Raw genomic sequence first — 20,156 nt, 5'->3', positions numbered from 1 at the left:
ATTTATTATAGAATTAACAAAAGCAAAAAAAAAGGGCCTCTGACACTAAAAAAAAAGAACTTGATACGTGTACTGTGTAGTGTTAAGCTAATGAGACTTGTTATAGTACTGTATATCATTGCTGCTTTTGTTGATTTTGATTGCTTCCATTGTCCTTATTTGGATTAAAAGCATATGCTTAAATAACTAAATGTAAATATATATACGACGATAATGATATTATAAATGACTATAAGATTTAATGGAATAATGAAATTCTTAAATGATAAATCATTATAAATGAAGAAAGAATTAAATGGAAAATATAAAAAAGGAAGTAGGGTAAAAAACAACACAAATGTACGGTTGCTCTCTTGAAACAAAACACAGTTTGCATTTGAGGATCCTCAGATCCTTCAAAGGTCTTATACAGCAAAACGATTAGTCTGTGCAAAATTATTATATAAAATTAACTAAAAGGGGAAAAAAAAAATTGTCAATTACTTTCCCCTTAAATTGACTTCCAGGGAATTTTGTTGCCCGTGATGATGACTGATCTACTTCTTCTGACCCATTTTTTTACTCATTGGTCTCAGAGCCCTACTGTTCTTTTAAGGATTATTATAGTTTTTGAGAGCTTTTCAAGCCCTTTACATGTTTACAAACTCAATACATTTTGTACACGTCACTGGGTACTATCACCATTTGCTGAATATAAATCATACATATTTGTATTATTATTATTTTTTTAATTAAACTTGTATTGTTCTCAATAACCCAAACATCAACATCAACAATTATTAGCTTTGTCCAACAATACAATTTTGAGGCTTTTGGACATTCAGGTGTTTTGATGTTAAATATTTACAATTTTATGAAATTTGCATGCACATCAGAGTGAGCCATTAGATGTAGGAAATGTCTAATACATGGATGGGCTCTGTAGTACCCCCTTTTGATTGAAGTACTGAAGTCAGTGTTACCTATTGTCAACAAACTCTGTACATATACTGTTCTCATCAAGACAAACAAACTTTCAACAATACAGTTATTAGATTTCACCCAACAGACGTTCGTAAATGGATTTTGTAAATAGTGTTTCTAGGGGATCCATGTTGATCGTCATCAAACTTGGTCACCACAATGGCAAAGATATTTGAAGATGATGGGTTTTTGATGTTTGATATGTTGTTAAATTTATAGTAAAAAAATGGGGACTGAAGTTGAGCTTGTTATGATGATCAAAGAGGCTGATCACATGGATGTGATTATTGTAAGCCATTGTCACAGCGCCACCAACTGGCAGCAGGAACTGTTGTCTTGTACAACAGACTTTGAAATAGGCTGGTCATGGGGCATGTACAGTCGTGGCCAAATGTTTTGAGAATTACATAAATATTGGAAATTTGGAAAAGTTGCTGCTTAAGTTTTTATAATAGCCATTTGCATATACTCCAGAATGTTATGAAGAGTGATGCAGATGTATTGCATAGTCCTTCTTTGCCATGAAAATTAACTTAATCCCCAAAAAAACCTTTCCACTGCATTTTCATTGCGGTCATTAAAAGACCTGCTGAGATCATTTCAGTAATCATCTTGTTAACCTCAGGCCCCGTCCACACGGAGATGCGGTTTCTGTGCCTATGCACAAATTTTTTATCGGATATGGGCGTTTCGTCCACACGGGATCCGCGCGTTTTCGTAAGGTCGTAAGGACCGCTATTTTTGGAAACCGGGGTCCCAGAGTGGATAAATTTGAAAACGCCGTCTTTGCGTTTTTGTATGGACGGCTAATACGTATATTTTCTTGAACACGATGTTGTCATCAGCCCACGTCCTCCCCCTAGTCAGACACCTCAACGTCACGTAACAGCAACAAAAACATGAACAAACACTGAACGATTGTCTTTTTATTAACTAATATTAACACAGATTAATAAATGTATTGTTCCATGTTCGGTTGTGTACAACGCGCAAAGTTTATGAGATATAGTCCATGTCTTCTCCGTTTTTTAGTGTCTCTCTGTGGCAGAATTACAGCGCCACATGCTGGTGGTCTGGCATGTTATACTACATCATTTTGCGGTTTCGTGGTGACGCGGATATTTCTTGAGACGAGGAAAGAAAAAAAAAAAATCGGATTGGGGTAAACTCCGTCATCCGTGTGGACGGGGCCTCAGGTGAGAATGCTTGATGCCAGCACAAGGCTGGAGATCATTATGTCAGGGATGATTCGGGTTAGAATTGCAGACTTGATGTGTTAAAAAGGATGGATGATGTTGAATCATTGTTCTTCCATTTGTTAACCATGGTGACCTGCAAAGGAAACGCGTGCAGCCATCATTGCGTTTTGCATAAAAAATGGCTTCACAGGCAAGGATATTGTGGCTACTAAGATTTCACCTAAATCAAAATTTATAGGTTCATCAAGACACTTCAAGGAAAGAGGTTCAATTCTTGTAAAGAAGGGCTTCAGGGTGTCCCAAGAAAGTCCAACAAGCGCCAGGATCGTCTCCTAAAGAGGATTCAGCCTGCGGGATCGGAGTGCCACCAGTGCAGAGCTTGCTCAGGAATGGCAAGCCGGCAGGTTGTGAGCGCATCTGCACGCACAGTGAGGGCGAAAGACTTTTGGAAGATGGCCTAGTGTGTCAAGAAAGGGCAGCAAAGAAGCCACTTCTTGTCCAAAAAAAAAACATCAGGGACAGAGTGATATTCTGCAAAAAGTATAGTGAATGGACTGATGAGGACTGGGGCAAAGTCATATTCTCCGATGAATCCCCTTTCCGATTGTTTTGGGGCCATGGATGGAAAAAGGCTTTGTCCGGAGAAGAAAAAAGTGAGCGCTACCATCAGTCCTGTTGTCATGCCAACAGTTAAAGCATCCCTGACACCATTCATCTGTGGGGTTTGCTTCTCATCCAAGGGAGTGGGCTCACTCACAATTCTGCCCAAAACCACAGCCATGAATAAAGAATGGTTACCAAAACACCCTCCAACAGCAACCCTTCGTCCAACAACCCAACAACAGTTTGGTTGAAGAACAATGCATTTTCCAGCATGATGGAGCACCGTGCCCATAAGGCAAAAGTGATAACCTAAGTGGCTCGGGGACCAGAATGTTGAAATTTTGGGTCCATGGCCTGGAAACTCCCAGATCTTAATCCCATTGAGAACTTGTGGTCAAAATCCTCAGATGGAGGCGGTGGACAAACCAAAAACACCACTAATTCTGACAAAACTCTCAAGAAGTTATTATGGGAAAGAATGGGTTGCTATCAGTCAGGATTTGGCCCAGAAGTTGATTTGATAGCATGCCCAGTCGAAATTGCAGACGGGTCGCTGAAAAAGAAGGGCCAACGCTGCAAATACTGACTCCTTTGCATTCATAAATGTCATGTAATTGTCGATAAAAGCCTCTTGAAACATATGAAGTGTAATTATATTTCTGTGGGCTTGGGTTCATGATGGTGAGTACATCACAGAAACAAACTGAAACCAAAGATCTAAAAGCAGTTTTTTAGCAGCAAACTTTTTGAAAATTAATATTTATGTAATTCTCAAAAACTTTTGGCCCCGGACTGTATGTGCGTATTGAGGATCCAGCTGCCACCAGGAAGTCTAGCACATACAACAGACTTGGAAATAGTCCTCCTTTATTTATTCACTTTAATGCATGTGCACCCCCTTTGTGACAATGACCCGTAGCGCTTGGACAGGGCTAGTAGTAGCATGGGCAGACACAAGAAGATTTCAGTCAAGTGCTGGGGAAGGGGGGGGGGAGTGATCCTCCCTAGCAGCGTCTGAAGGCTACATTCACACCTGCTCCACTCAGTCTCAGGCATGCTCACAACGAGCAGCAGCATGGGGGGTAATTAACCTGATCGTGGATCATGAGGGAGAGTCAGAGGAAGAGCACAAAACAACAAACAAGGTGCAAGGCCCTACATTTACAATTAAAAAGGAAATCAAAACGCCTTACGACGTAACACCCCCACCACTAAGATTACAGACCAGAGTCACTGAAGTTTCTGGTCCCACCATTCTAATTCTACGTCACTTAAGTAGTCCCCATCCACAGATCTTAATAAGGCATCCGCAACAACATTGTCAGTGCGTCTGAGGTGCTGGATCTTGGAGGTTGAAATCTTGAAGTGTTTTAAGGCCCAGCGCAGCAGACCTGATTAGAGGAAGACATGTTGGACAGGAAAATTAATGGATTATGGTCTGTATACACAAATTATCGGTTGAACACTACTGCCAAAGATAAACTCAAAAAATGCTGTACAGCCCCATAATAAAGCTAAAGATTCCTTTTCAATAGTGCTGTAAGACATATTGACAATTTTGAAAACTTGAGAAGTAGGATACAGGGTGATCAATGCCTCGGGCATCTTCTTGCACAAGCACAGCACCTGCACCAGAGGGGCTTGCATCCACCTGCAACATGAATGGGAGGTGGAAGTTGGGTGCTCAAAGTATAGGGGCATGGTTTTTGTTTAACAGGTCTTTAGCAGCTTGGAAATGCGCAATCACAGTCACTGTTCCACCTGAAAACTCTTGATTATGCTCAGCAGGTTTATGCGAGGTGTCAGAGGAAAAAAATGCCTACAGGAACCCAGTAGTAGTAGCCAGCCATTCAAGGAACCATCGAAGCTCAGCTTGTTGTGGGGTTTAGGAAAATTGAGGATGGCTTCCACTTTGGCATTACAGGCTTCACCCAGCCATGATCCCACCTTTTTCCCTAGGAAGGTTATTGTGGCTTTACCCCAATTTCACATTTGGTACGATTCAAGGTCAATGAGGCCACTTCCCCCAACCTTTCAAAAACATTTTTTTTGAGTCTTTAAATGGTCTTCCCAGGTTTTAGAATAGATAACACTGTCATTCCAAATATTACTCATCACAGGTTAGGCCACATCCTCCCAGCACAATGCTCCATTAGTCTCTGGAAAGTTGCTGGTTGCATTTTGCATCCGCGAAGGCTTGCGGGAGAATCGTGAGAACAGAATACTGAAGGAAGTAAAACTGCTTCAGGGTTTTGACCTGCCTCCATGAACAGTTTTTTGAGTAAAGTTTGTGCCTCAATCAGTTTGTATAACCTTGGCGATCATGCCCGAATGTACAGAATTTAATTAGCTCCCGATTATCTCTATAGAGCTTTTATAGATGGCGTAATGCAATCGCCTTCAGGGAAAGGGCTAAAAAAGGTAGAAGTAGCACATTATCGTCAGAATGTACTCATGACCTGATTTTGATTTGGGCAGGGGACCAACGCAGTCTAGCAACAAACGTCAAAAGGACATTCAAAGGTTCTTGCATGACTGGAATTGGGCTCAAGGGGGCAATGGGCAGTTTCTGGTTAGGCTTTACCAGCTATTAGGCAAAAAAGTGCCATGATTGGCAGAAATTAGGAAACTGCAGACTTCAGTCCTGGCCAAATAGCGGGATACATGTGCTTAAATGTCTTAGTAATACCTAAGTGCCCTGAGAGTGCATTAAAACGTCCCTTCCCAAAAGTATTTAACTTTTTCAGGCCCAATTCACTTTTAAATATTTTGTAACAGACTCTATACAACTGGCCAGAGAAGATATAGGCCCTCCTGGGCAGAAATTAACTGCACTCTGCCCATTTAAAGTATGGGCTGCAGCTCAAGAGGGGCAACTGTTTCACAGGGCTCTGCAGCATTCACTTTCACTGGCTTTGTGTGTCGTACTTCAAAGTCTATTAAGAAACTTTCAGAGAGATAAATTACATAATCAAACTTCTTTCTCTGGGCACGCGTCACTGCGCTTACGCAGGGAAAGACAGCCAGAAAGTTTTGCACAGGCAATGAATAATCATTTTTGATTTGGGTTGTTACTCACCAAAGGTCTAGGAAAAAACATCTCCTCCCACAAGATCCATTCCTAGAATAAGTGGTTGACGCCTTCAATGTGTAATTGGTGCACAAACAGAGTAAATGTTACAGGACCTGTGATCAAGCCAGACTTGAGGTACAGATCATGTAATTGCAGATTAAAGACATTCACTACCTATTCCACACACACTAGAACAATTAGCTCCAGTGTATTCAGCAGCAGGAAGGGCACCACTTTCTATAAATTAGCAATTGGACTGACCCCAGTGTCTCTCAAATTCTTCACTGACTTCCCTACTGTCTTCAGGTGAAAGAGACACTAGTGCCATCTAACAAGAATGGCTGATACGCACTAGAGTAGCAGTGTCTGCACTACAATTAACATTACCCAGTGTGGTGCACCAAAGCTGACCACGTTTTGGGCTGCACACCAGCCCATTTTCTGTTTTCCAAGCCTGGCACTAGAAATCATGGACTGGGGTCTAAAAAGAAAAAAAAAAAAACAAACTCATTTGCCTTTCTTTTTCTTGGCCAATTTGGCTGTGTCACAGATTTGTATGTGAGGAGTTAGAGGTTGTACTCTTATCAGGTACCAAGATTTTGAAAGTACATTACATTACACCGGGAATATGAAACACATTTTTATGTGGTCAGTACAAATTCATCAGCCAACACTACAGCGTCATTAACAGAGGTGACTTTTTTTTAAATATTAATGTGTCTAAGGGTGCGACCGAAGAGCGAGTTATTAAAACAAACGTTGCATGATGCACTCATAGAGATGGGTATTCTTCCAGAATGATTCTGATGGAGGGGAGGAGGATATGTTTTGCTGATGTACCAGGGGAGCTATGTCGGGTGGCGGCATTCCCATAGTCCCTGCGGTAGAGTCTTCTATTGACCCAGTGTTAGCTATTAAGATGAAAGAGATTGATCTTGAAATTAAGAGACAAGAGCCGAGACTCATTGCTTGTTAAGCTGCGTGTTATTAGAAGCAGAGGACTCATCGTGATATTCAATTGCGAAAGTTTTGAACGTAGGGGTTATTGATTCTTGCTTGGGGTGTGAGAGGTCCGGGGTTCAGATCCCGGACGAGCCCCCAATTGCTTACATCCTCCTTTATAGTCTAGAGGTATTGTGGAGGATGGGGTAGCAAGAAGAAATAAATTAAACTAGTTTAAAGTTATATTAAAGACGGTAAAAAGAACAAAGAGAATACCACTTCAGTCCTCAGCCCCTGAGTGTGAAAACGCCACATGATTCCTTAAAAAGGTAAAGGTAATGTACATTTATTAAGTTTGGAACGTAAATTATAACAATGAACAGAATTTTAAATCAGAGTGAGTGTAGCCTAAAATAACTAACAAAATACAGCTAACTAAGGATCAGAGAGGCTGACTAACCTATACACAAAACAAAGATGAAAACCAACAACATAAACTTCCCTCAGCTCCTCCTCTTATCAATAACCAGGAGAAAAAAATATTTAAAAATAAATAAGGCACTTACTCTCTTCAAGATGGTTGCTTAATGAGCTATATACAAGTTAATCTTCAGGCTAACTATGAAAGTATGAAAAGCATCATCAGAATAGTCCATCTACAATACATATTCAACCGTAACGTTATGAAGCTACAAGAATACTTTTTGTACACAAAGAAAAACAAAAATAACGACTATCTTCAACAATTCTCTCCTCTGAGTTCTCTCCAAATCTGAGCAGTATGCAGGCTGCTTGCGCTCTTCTGTATCATCGCATAACAAAGATACATTTTTTACATGTATTTATGATTTGGTATGAAAGAAACAGCGCATCAGCAGTTACGGTTTGAACCACTGATGGCAGATGGACTATTCTGACAATGCTTTTCATACTTTCCAGGACCTTGACACTGTTATTAATTTCAAAGTCTATGGGACAGTCTCAAGCCTCCCGGTTTTCATCCAAAATATCTTAAATTGTGTTCCGAAGATGAACAAAGCTTTTACGGGTTTGGAACGACAAGTGAGTAATGACAAAATTTTCATTTTGGGGTGGAGTAACCCTCTAACGTATATGTCTTTTTTGCCTTAGACCTGATGGCCCTGAAAGAGGAGAGTCAAGATCTGAATGAAATGGAAGAGAAAGATCTGCATGAAAAACATCACGATTTCATAACTGGAGAAAAATCTTTTTGTTTTTCACAGACTGAAAATACTTCCTCTCAAAAAAGAATTCAGATGGTCTAGATCTAGAACCTGCCACAATGTGGAAAGAGTCTAAACAAAAAAGACAGCATTAAAGCTCATATGAGAATTCACACTGGAGAGAAGCCTTACACCTGGCCAACAGTGTGGAAAGAGTTTCCCAAGAAAATCTAATCTTAGGATTCACATGAAAATTCACACTGGAGAATAAGCCTTACAGCTGCCCACAGTGTGGAAAGAGTTTCCCACGAAACGAAAGTCTTAGGATTCACATGAGAATTCACACTGGAGAGAAGCCATATGTGTTGCGGCAGTGTGGAAAGAGTTTTCCCTCATAAAGCAACTTGCATTCTCACATAAGGCTTCACACTGGAGAGAAAGCCTTACAGCTGCCCACTGTGTGGAAAAACTGCGAACCACAAAGGACTCTTACAGCTCACATGAGAGTTCACACTGGAGAGAAGCCTTTCACATGTGATCAGTGTGGAAAATGTTTCGTACGTAAGGAAGGCCTTAGTAAGCACATGGAGATTCATTCAAGAGAGAGCAGTTTTATATGCCCTCAGTGTGGAAGTACATTCACAGACAGGACACACTTTAAGAGCCACATAAAAACTCACATCGTACATGAGCCTTTTATTTGTCATCACTGTGGAAAGACTTTCACAAGAAAAGCACGCCTCAAGACTCATATGAGAATTCACTCTGGAGAGAAACCTTTAACATGAACAATGTGGAAAGAGTTTCAGACAGAAAACAACCCTTTATATACCCTATTAGTGTTTACACCACAGAAAGACTTTTTTTACATAACTTTTGTGTGAGTTTCATATATCAAATAGATCTGAAGGGTTATTTGCAAACTCATTTCTGGCAAGAAACTGCAGTGTCCTGAGTGTGGTCTGAGGTTTTAGAAAATGGTAGCAGTTTCAAAGTTCACCTGTGCACTGGAGAAAGTAGTGGTACCTGTGGGACTGTAATGGCATTAAATTCACTTTTCAACACTTAGTCCATAAATGTCCAAAATATTATAAATGATAAGGGAAAGTATTAACCTTTTGCAGGGGTTTAAATATTTGAAGATAAGATGCTTGAAAGGGCAAAACTGTTTTTGATTGGCTGGAGATTGTCATGGTATCTGATAGTAGTAAGTACCCGGGACTAAACATCAATATGATTAATGATTTAGACCTTTCCCCTCCCACACATAGCCCACCCCGTTCGCGACCACCCGCATCGTGTTGAAAATGTAAGGGATTTATATGTTAAACCATTCCTTAATTTATTTATTATGCTAAAAGTTTGTTTTATACATTATTAGTAATGTTACATTTTATTTAAATCCTTTTTATAATGCTGCTGATAATCATTTTATAGGAACCATCAGATTATATGTGTGGGTCCTTATGATCTGTTACAATTGTTTACTTATCTTTGATATATTGCTTAAAACAGGGAGCAAATTACACAGCAGCCTTTATGGTTAGAGAACCATAAAAGAGAATAGGTTACATAAAAAAAAAAACACCATTGTTAGATGATAGTTTTTAATGAGTTATGGCATGGCATATGTAGAACTTTATGTAAGCCAATATTTTAAAAAACAGTAACAGCTTTAAAAGTATAATGTATAGGCTAACATTTTGTCACACCAGGGGTGCAAGCCATAATTTCAGAAGTGACATACATGTCAAATACAATAAAAAATTTAAGGTGTGTAGCCTATTATTATTATTTTAGTTATTTAGAAGGAATTCTTTTATCTCTTACTTTGCATTTGCCTATAAGAAATCAAATACACTGTGGGACAATAATCAATCTTTCTGTAATTCTCTAATTGTTCTAACGGGGCAAGTTTATGATTGTTTTATAGTTACTACAAACAATTATTTCAATTTTTTCTGCACAAAGTAAGGTAGAAAACATCATTACAGTACAAAAAATATATAAGTATATGTCAGCAAACCTGCATCATTAAATAAATTGTATTTATTGTGTTTTTTGTCACAAGTCGCATCACTAGTCATTCTGCACCTTTATTCAGCTTAGCTGCAGATACAGCCTTGGGCATCCTCCCCCCAATGTAGATGAGCCATGAAATAACTTCGTGCCCCTCGTTCATGTGCAAAAAACTGTTTTTCATTTTTATAAAATACAAATTAAAAAAACTTTTTCTCTCCATCGCGAATTGACCGATCCTGAAAGAAACGCTCCCAACGTCTGTTTGCTATAGCAACAAACGTACTATCATGCATCTGATTATCAGATAAAACCTCAAGCTCTTTTTTCAAGGTTGTTGTTATGCTGTGATTATTTTAACAGTTTTTTTGTCGTATATTCAGTTTCTACAACATCTCAGGGAAGTGTGCATTTGCTTTAGACACTTCCCTAGCCGGCACTTTAACGTTGATTCACTGTTGAAAATGAAACAACGTCATGGGTACCATGTTGAATCAGCATTACATTTCGATTTTGCAATTGGATCAACATTGAGTATTTGATTGATGCTGTTCACCGGCATACCTTTCATTCAGCGGTCCATCATCATTGTTAAATGTTTAAGCAAGCATTACATTTTTGAAAAGGATTTAATATGGCGATCTAGCTTAACCGTCAACACTATGATATGTAAAACTATGATTTTCTTGTGCATATTTCGTGTTTTCACTAACTAATAAAACTTGCTGTACATGATTTCCAAGCGGGACAGCATGAAAAAAAAACAACTCTTACAAAATGGGGGAACAAAAAGCATTCCTAACAATTAGACGTCCATAGATCAGCCAGTGCAGGGATGAGATTCTCCATATTCTAAAGAAGAAATACTTTGGGAAAATTATGCCAAATGTAATAATATCACAAACTATTTTCTTACGAATTTATTTAACCATACTACTATAGTTTACATTGTACATTATTTCACTAGAATTTCTTGAGAAAATTCGTGTTCAACAACAATAAAACAAGATGTACCATATAACCCTTCAGAAAGTATGTCCAGGGCATGCAGAGGGGAAGGATTTCATTCTGGAAACCTAATTTCTAGAAATTAACGTTTTTGCAGTCAGTTAAAAGAAAAAATGTGTCTTCAAGGAAGACACACTGATTAACATTCAGCAGTTTCGCTAGAAGAGAGATCTAATCCATCTATCTATCTATCTAGCCTTTTCTTTATTTGTTGCATAACACTCGTCAATTGCATTTCTGCTTCTTTCCCAGAAATTGTGGAGCATCACCTGATGGCATAGTCAGGTGCATGCATTTGCTTGTAGGAAAGGATGCGTTGAAGTCAAGTGGCCATTCCAAGTACAAAAAACAACACCATGCAAGAGGAATGTTTGGCCAAAGACTTCTTTTATCTTGAACTCTTGTTGATGGAAAGGTTCAATTAAAAGGGGTTCATAAGATGGGATTTTCATATTGCCTTTCTCTTTGGAGGGCTTATCAAGCTGTTTGGTGCCCAATAAGAAGCTCTGTAAAATTGCAAAGACTAAAGTATCAAATCCAAAGAGATATTCTTTATCAAGGTAAGACCTCGTACACCGACAACGTCATTAATAATGCATGCGACATTACTTAACAGAGTAGACTCTAATAAAAGTGTAATAGATGTAAGAACCTGTGAATGGTGGAAAAAAGGACGGGACTAAACAAAAAGTAAAAATATAATACTGCCAAACTAGCCCCACATATCACTTTATTTTAAACCCAGTGTTTCACTGAGAGAGGTAAATTTATAACGGAATACCTTTAATTGTCCCACACGATGGCATCCATTGCAATTAATTTGAATTTAAAAAATGAGTAATGTTTGCACCTCAATAGGTTATTACTGCCATAATGTGTTGTATAAGGTACTACATATTACTGAGGTGCAGATAATTGCGACTATTTTGCCAACTACGACGTAGTTATAAATAGCCAGAAAATCCTGCAAGTTTTACCCATGTGGGGTACTAGAATTTCTATAGCTAATTTGAGCAACCCCTTAGTCCCAAATTCGCCACGTGACTTTCTTAATATCTAATCTTTTCCTCATGCCATACGCTCTTGTTTATTATGTAAAGGATAATTTTGTACATTTTTCCGTTGGCTTCCTTATTAGGCCCAATTCTGCACATGTGAAATCTTTAAGCCATAAAGAGTAGTGTAGTGGAAGTTTCAGTTGACTAAGTACAGCTTAATTTTAATTGTCTGCATTTACCATTCTTATGCAATGGTGCGACGGCTCCTCCCCCTCCAAAAAAAACCCAAACTGGATAACAGTGATCTTTTTTATTATTTTATAAAGCAACAAACACTAGAAAAGTATATGTATATACAAATATAGATTAAGGCTATAGACTATAAACTAGATTCAAGACAAAGGAAAATAATAATTTATCATGACGCATTCTGAAAGTCGCCTCAATCACGGCATAAAAACGAAATCAACTGCAGCATGTCGCTCCTCGAATTCTTTGAAGAAATAAAACCCATGCAGGACTACCTTAAATGCCAAATCTCCTCCTACCCTAGCGTTGGCCAGTCTCTGAAAATATCACTGGACCGTTAGGCAATGGGTCAGTTGAACCTGGCAATCTGGAACTACTGTCTGCTATTGCCTACAGAAACTGCACTCCAGTTCATGACACCTAATTGACATAAAGACGAACAAACCCTATTAAAGCAATATTGAAATCATTTTGAAGAAAGGCATAAAAGAGCCTACAAGGCCAGGATTTTTTTTAGCATGTAGTTTTACATATATTTTCATGATGGTGTTAGAAAAAGTCGTGTATTTGCGTTGTTAAAGGTGATTTAATTTGATAACCAGCATTAACATCAACTATAATAATAAAGTTTTATCAAGTCCAACATTAGGTTGGACTTGGCTTGGATTGGCTTGAGAAAGTAAAGCATAGCCTGAAAGTATGAAAGTTTTTATTTTGAAAATTTTACAGTGGAGGGCACAGACAGTATCAGAGAAAAAAAAAAAAAAAAACAGATAGTTGAGAAGACGACAGACAGAAAAGATGAAAGAGAGACAGACACTCAAATGCTTTTTTGACAGTAACCTCAATACATTGTTAAAAAAAGGGAGTTAAAAAAAACTAATCCTAGCCACCATGAAGTGGGATCTTCTCTGCGAAATTCTTATCTCACTGCAGGTGTGGTTGTCCTAAAAACACAAAAAGGTTCATTATGAAAACGGTCACATGAAGGTAAAATAAAAGAAGGTAACAATTTTACAATAAGGTTGTCATTGGCGGTAAAACACTAGTTAATTGTATTAATTAAACATGAAACTATTACTGCATACACGAAAAACAATAACATTTGTTAACAGTAAAAAAAATCAGTCATGTTGTTGAATAATTGTGAGTTAATGAAAAAAAAAAAAAACATTACAAAATATATAAGTTTTTTTTTTTTTTTTTTTTGCAATGCATGCAAAACCATCCCAGTGGCATTTAACCCTATATAATACATCTTTCTTTTTGCTCTGTCTTTAGGGGGACATTAAATAAATGGATCAATTTTAAGTGGAAAATTTAAAGACCAGACTGCGCCAGATACTGTGTCATAAAACATGACCGAAATGTTTGAATTCCCACACACATTTTGCAATAATAAAACATGTTTTTGACTAGAACATCAGTACATTAAAAAAAAACATTAACGCGCACATTTGCAATGACCACAAAAGTAATGAAATGTTTTTTGACTTTACTGCCATATATTCTCAATTCCAGCATACCTTTCGAACATCTGGAAGTGAATTAACCTGGAAATGCGCATTAACGCCAGTCAGTGCGGCGCACACGTATTTACGGTAAATACATGTACGTGCCATGTTGTGAAGACGCTGTGTGTTTCATTGTGAAATCTAAACTACTTTGTTTGGCCTTCCAAAAGAGGACGATATTCGATTCGAAGCGGAGGTCAGCCCGGGGTCGTCACATGTGGTTGCCGTAAGCTCCTTCGTCAAATCCACCGGCCGCACTGTTCTCAAGCCGGCCTCTGCTCACTCAAGCCCGCAGTGTGTGACGCGTTTCGTTGTGAAAGGGAAACTACTTTGTTTGGCCTTCCAAAAGAGGACACGACTAGAAATCAGTGGTTGGGAAAGTCGTGGCCTAATGGTTAGAGTGTTGGACTTGCAATCCAAGGGTTGTGAGTTCGAGTCTCGGGCCGGCAGGAATTGTAGGTGGGGGGAGTGAATGTACAGCGCTCTCTCCACCCTCAGTACCACGACTGAGGTGCCCTTGAGCAAGGCACCGGACCCCAACTGCTCCCTGGGAGCCGCAGCATAAATGGCTGCCCACTGCTCCGGGTGTGTGTTCATGATGTGTGGGTTTGCACTGCTGTGTGTGTGCACTTTGGATGGGTTAAAAGCAGAGCACGAATTCCGAGTATGGGTCACCATACTTGGCTGTATGTCACGTCACTTTCACTTTTTAAGTTATATTTACAACACTGTTCCAGAACAATTCAACCCAAATATACAGATGTGTGCTGCACATTTTATGGAGGAATGTTTCCTGATCCTGGGAGAGTAGACTACAATGCTGGCTGTTCTGACTCACAGTCTGTAAGTATGTTTACATATGTAAAGGATTTACCACTGATGATTCAAATGCAAGTTTCGAGCAGTGTAGAGCAGCGGTTCTCCATTCCAGTCCTCGCGCCCCCTGCTCTGCACATTTTGTATGTTTTTTTGCTCACTTTTAAAATTATTTTTGAACATTATTACATAGCTTACTAATAGATGTAATGTTTGTAAAACCTATGTAGTACTACTGGTTATCATTTTTGGCTTTGTCCAAAACTGTTATTTGTTATGTAATATGTATTTAAATTTTATTTATATTTAATTGATTGACAGGACCTTTTGCTTATTGTTAGGTAATTAGGTAATCCAACCGCTCGACCGATGATGCCATCGCCACTACCCTCTACTCAGCACTCATACATCTGGACAAAAAAGACTCCTTACTCAGAATGCCTTTTCATAGACTTCAGTTCACATTCACACAATCTCCCTCAACGGCTCTTCCACAAACTGATCGAGCTGGGGCTCACACTTCGCTGTGCCTGCTGTGTACGTTCAATGACGGGGAAGCCCTCAGGCAGTACGTTGTCGGCATAACATCCAGCACCATCACCTGAACCCTGGGGGCCCCCCAAGGATTGGGTGGCCTGAGCCCGACTCCTCTCACTCTGCTGACCCCGACCTGGCACAAACCGTCACCACCTCCAACCTCTTTAGTAATTTGAGTCGTATGACATGCTGTTGTGGTGGGCCGCATTAGCACCAAGATGTGTGAGGACAAACTACAGGATCGAGGGGAGCCACTGTGTGTTTCTGGCAGCTTGGTGTGTCTGATAACGATCAGTTTGGGATCTTGGGGGCTTGGGGTTCTCTTCCCCCTCCCCCCGACAGTTTAGAAGGGTTGACCTCGGTCTCACCGTAAGCCCTCTGCATACGCGCAGGTGATACCCACCCCCCCGTCACAGTGTTTGTTGCGAGGTGTCTTCGTCAGTCGGGTGTTCTTTGTTCCAGTTCAGGAAGAGACTGCGTAGAAAATTCTCCGAGAGGAGCCGTAGCCAGTGCAGAGACGGAAGGAAGTCTTCATTCATCAGCGTCAGAAGCTGAAATACGTCGACCTCCCGACCGTTGTCCGCCCCCCGCCCCTCTTTTTCCTTCCCCATGCACAACTGAACCGGAACTACAGCGGCCCGCCCACCGGGGGGGCCCCCAGCGCCCACTACACACTGGACCTGCACCAGACACTTTTGCACATGGTCTGCTCACATACCTCATTCCCAGTTAACGGACATCATCAAACTCCTCTTCTGTCAGTTTAAATGAACTGCTCTCTTGAGATTTTTTTGGACGCTAGATATTAGATCAACTAAATTAGAAGCTCTTTGCACGAATAACGACACGTCGCCTATCTGCAGTGGTTATTATTTTCTTCACTGGTGGTTGGTCTCCCAGATATCGCCATGGATAGTGGCTGCGTTTAACTCATCTTAGGTCTTTTTGGGATGACTTATTTTGTGTGTGGGGGTCGGAAGTGATTAAGTGAGTTGTAATAGTTTCTTTAAACATTAGAATATTGAAATACAGATAAATGCGTAGTTGTTATGATGGGCGCAGACTTGTAACAGACTTGACTCGATTTTGATCAGTATCAGATATATACAGTGAACTAAGCAACAATGTTATTTGTGCAGCTGGATTAAGTCAGGCTGTAAATTGTTTACTCGTATAAGCACCTTCACTTGTATCCGTATTGCCATACAACAGAGTTAGTGTCCTTTTCTGTACTATTTAACTCATTCACAGTTGCGTATGTAGCATCCATGATAACAAATAAAACCAAGAAACCAGTGCAAAGCAGAGAATATCCCCGTATGGGCCACCAATATGTAATGCTCGTCTAAATCAGACAGATCACTCAAATAAAATAGGTACTATTCTCGAATCTGATTGGCGTTTACACTCTCTAGGCCTCAATATTAAACACAGAAAAACCACAACAAGTCATATTTGCTGTCCAACCCTTCATATAATATTTACAAGTGCACCATAAATGTATACAAATATACAAAGTGAGTGAGAGTGTGTGTGTGTGTATAAAGTTCCTGAGTCCGTGTTTGGGTATGCAATGAATGTAAGTGGATCGGCCTCACCGGCGGGTTAAGAGTCCGTGAGCACAATCCAAACGAGCTGTTCTGAATAAGAAATCCTCCAGAGATAGTCCCCACTAGTCCTGAGTGGACAGTAAATCCCAAGAGCTAAAGCAACAGCAAAAACAGTCTCTTAAAATCCATAAAGCGATCACGAAAAATTCTACAGAAGAAAGCCCAGGGAAAAACCGTCTCCAAGCCCATTCTGCTTCTTTGGCAGTAGCTGTGAGCGCCATCCTAGTACCTGTTGCCCCCCTAATGGTGTAAGTATGTGGCTTATATGGGTGTGAATGCACTAAAATGTATAGCTTACATGAATGGAAATCCCCCAAGGCTACTTCACAGTGTCAAAATAAAAGATGTAAGACAAAAGTCCAATACAATGTGTCTATGCATATGGGATACAAATGAACCAAGGCTGAGTTTAACAACTGCATGGCCATTTCACTCACCTACTGAAATACAGTTATAATAAAAACCTTTAATGTGGCAGCACTACAACTGTTGCTAATTCCAAAATGTCATTTTAGACCTAGTAACAGGGACATGAGCCGTTGATAGCAGACTGATGCAGCTAATTACTAAGTTATTATAGAGAGAAAGACTGATTAAGAGTGTGAATTACCTCTCTGAGTCTGTCTCTCTCAACAGTGTTCAGCATCAGTGTCTCTACTAATAGTGAAACTTTAAGTTCATTTTCTTCAAGAACAGCGCCGTTGTTACCTTGCTTGTGAGAAATGTCATGTAGCTTTTAAGTTGCTTAACTATTTTACTGATAAAATCATCAGTGGCTGAAACACCCCCTTTTCCTCCACAGTAGACATCTTCTGGTCCATGCCCTTTCTTCTTTTTTGCTGAGATGAATTAATAAAAAAGGTTCAAAATTATTTTGATAACATTATGGCCAGTGATATGCCGAATCTATATTATATATAATATATTATATATTATATAATCCTATATATCTCTATTATAATATTAACACCCAATTTGTAAAGCCCCAGTGTGAGGTCTACTACCATTCTGTTCCAGGTGAGTAAATAGCCTACAAAAAATGAATAAAATAACCAAAGTCAATCACACTGCCATAGTTTCACTGTATAATTGAGAAGATTAATGTTATAAAAGTTTAAGTTCTTCAGATTAGGGACTAAGTGGTTTTTCTTGCATTTGTGTTTGATTGAGGCCCATTTGTCAGAAGGTAACTTGCCTAGCTGACACAATATATATATATCTCAATTTGTAAATGCACCAGTGTGAGGTCTACTAACATTACTGTTCAGGTAAGTAAAATAGCCTACAAAAAAATTAATAAAATAACCAAATGTAAAATAACACTGCATAGTTTTCACTGTATAATTTCATAGATTAATGCTTATTAAAGTTTAAGTTTATTCAGATTAAGGGCTGAGTGATTTTCTCTTTGCATTTTGTTGTTTGATTGATGGCTCATTTGTCAGAAGGTAACTGCATAGATTGACACAGGATTTTCTCTGTCCTGTTCACGTCCACTTAAGACATAAAAAACTGTGCACATAAAAAAAAGGGGTTTTCTCAATGACGTTTGGCCCATTTTGTTGTAATGCAATGTTATTGGGCGTTTACAAAAGGGTTCAAAAACAAAAAAAACCCCATTTATTTTCCACATACTCTACAATTATTGTTGCTCCTCTATGGCCCTGCCTTTATTGAAAACGCCCCATAATTACGTACATCAAGGAAAAAAAACCTGTATTTTTGGGTAAAATTGGTGCAGTTTTTTCGTTCAAAAGGCAAAGTACGCAGCAGACCACAAACTATTAAAATTTCCAATGGTATTTGATCCTTGGCCCAAAACTTTTACCTATTAACATTGCAGATAATATTATTGACAAGTAAGACAAAGAATTTAATATACACGTAAACATAAAAAACTAAATCCTGGTGTGTGAACCCCAATTATTTTGGGCTATGGCGGGTAGGGGAAATGTAAAGATGGGCTGCGGCTTCACAAACATCCAGCGGCTTTCAGCCGCTGGACAAGCAGTTTAGAAGGCAGAAAGGCACAAAAATCTAGTTCATTATTTATAGATCAGTGGTGGCTTCTTATAAAAAAACAGAATGACCATAGGAAATATTCAATACTGATAAAAAAGGCTAGTCTGATTAGCAATGCAAGGCCCAGTTCTAAAATGTTCTGGGCGATATTTGTGCCATTTCTTATTGTTTTGCAGTGGGAAAAAATACACCCCCCGGGCAAACATTCTTTCTAAAACATTGTTATTGGGACAAATGTTTATGGACTTTTGGAGAGAAAACCCATTGTAGGGCTCCAGACTAAACAATTTTGAGGACACCCACGCACCAGTTGGCCCAAATAAGGCCCTGTGTCCACCTCAAAGCGTTTGCTACGCCCGCTGGAAAATTTGCCAGGCGCTCTGCTGGAAAGACGCTTCAAAGCTGCGGAAGCCGCCTTGAGAGCACTATTTGTTGGGGCGCCTGACCCTTTTTTCTTTGTTTAGTGGAGGGGACCACTTAGTTGCTATAAATCCGACCTAAACTGTTACTTGTATCTGGGGATTTGGGTAGGGGAATTCTGGGGACTACAAAATTGAACACAAATGAGTACTTGCTCTGACCTTGCTTTGCCTGAAGGCAAGGACGCATCTCGTCTTTTGGGTTCATGGATTTTGGGCGCCATGAAAACAGCCTCTCCTCGGTGGATGTACCCCGCTTGGTCCTGCTAAGAACCAGTTGACGGAAGCTGCTCATGGAGTACTTTCGTTGGGCGGTGGAGGACGATGTGTGCGGGGTGCGTGGCGGGGTGACCGGACCATCTATTACGGGGCGATCGAGTTGGAAGTTGTGCAGCACGAAGAAGTCGTTCCATTTGGTCAAAGAATGAAGGTTTGGGACCGTGAAATTATTAAGCACGCTTTCCATATGGACTAGCAGCGTACTTTCATTAATCTAAAAATGGGGACTCAAGGTTTGCGTAACAGTGAAGCCTCCCGTACAGCTACCTGTCTACCAGAATAATGCGGACATCTATTTCCAAAGGCACGGTAAACACCAATTCAACCGGGGGGCGGCGCGAAGTCTATCATAACATTTCGTGTTTGCAAAGGGAAGTCTCCTAGCATTTGGTCGAAAGGTTAAACCTACTGTGCCTTAGGGGGGTGAAATAATTATTTTGCTATATATGGCATTAGTTTTCTCATGGTAATCTTGCAGAAAATGCCAAGGTGTTTTATTTCAGTGTGACAGTGTAAAAAAAAAAATAATATATATTTGTAAATTAAGTGGTCTCGTCCACTGTAAAAAAAAGGCTCTGCTTCAACGTAAAGTTTGATAGACAAAATGGGCTTTGGATATTTTTCACACTCATGTGCTTAGAGTTTTTTCAATCTACCAATTTTTAAGGTTCATAAAAGTTCAACTTCCAATGAATCACCGCAAAACTTCGAGGTCCTGCCC

The sequence above is a fragment of the Cyprinus carpio genome, chromosome B4 (genome assembly GCF_018340385.1).
Source record: "Cyprinus carpio isolate SPL01 chromosome B4, ASM1834038v1, whole genome shotgun sequence".
Taxonomy (NCBI): domain Eukaryota; kingdom Metazoa; phylum Chordata; class Actinopteri; order Cypriniformes; family Cyprinidae; genus Cyprinus; species Cyprinus carpio.
This window is presented reverse-complemented; position numbering follows the sequence as displayed.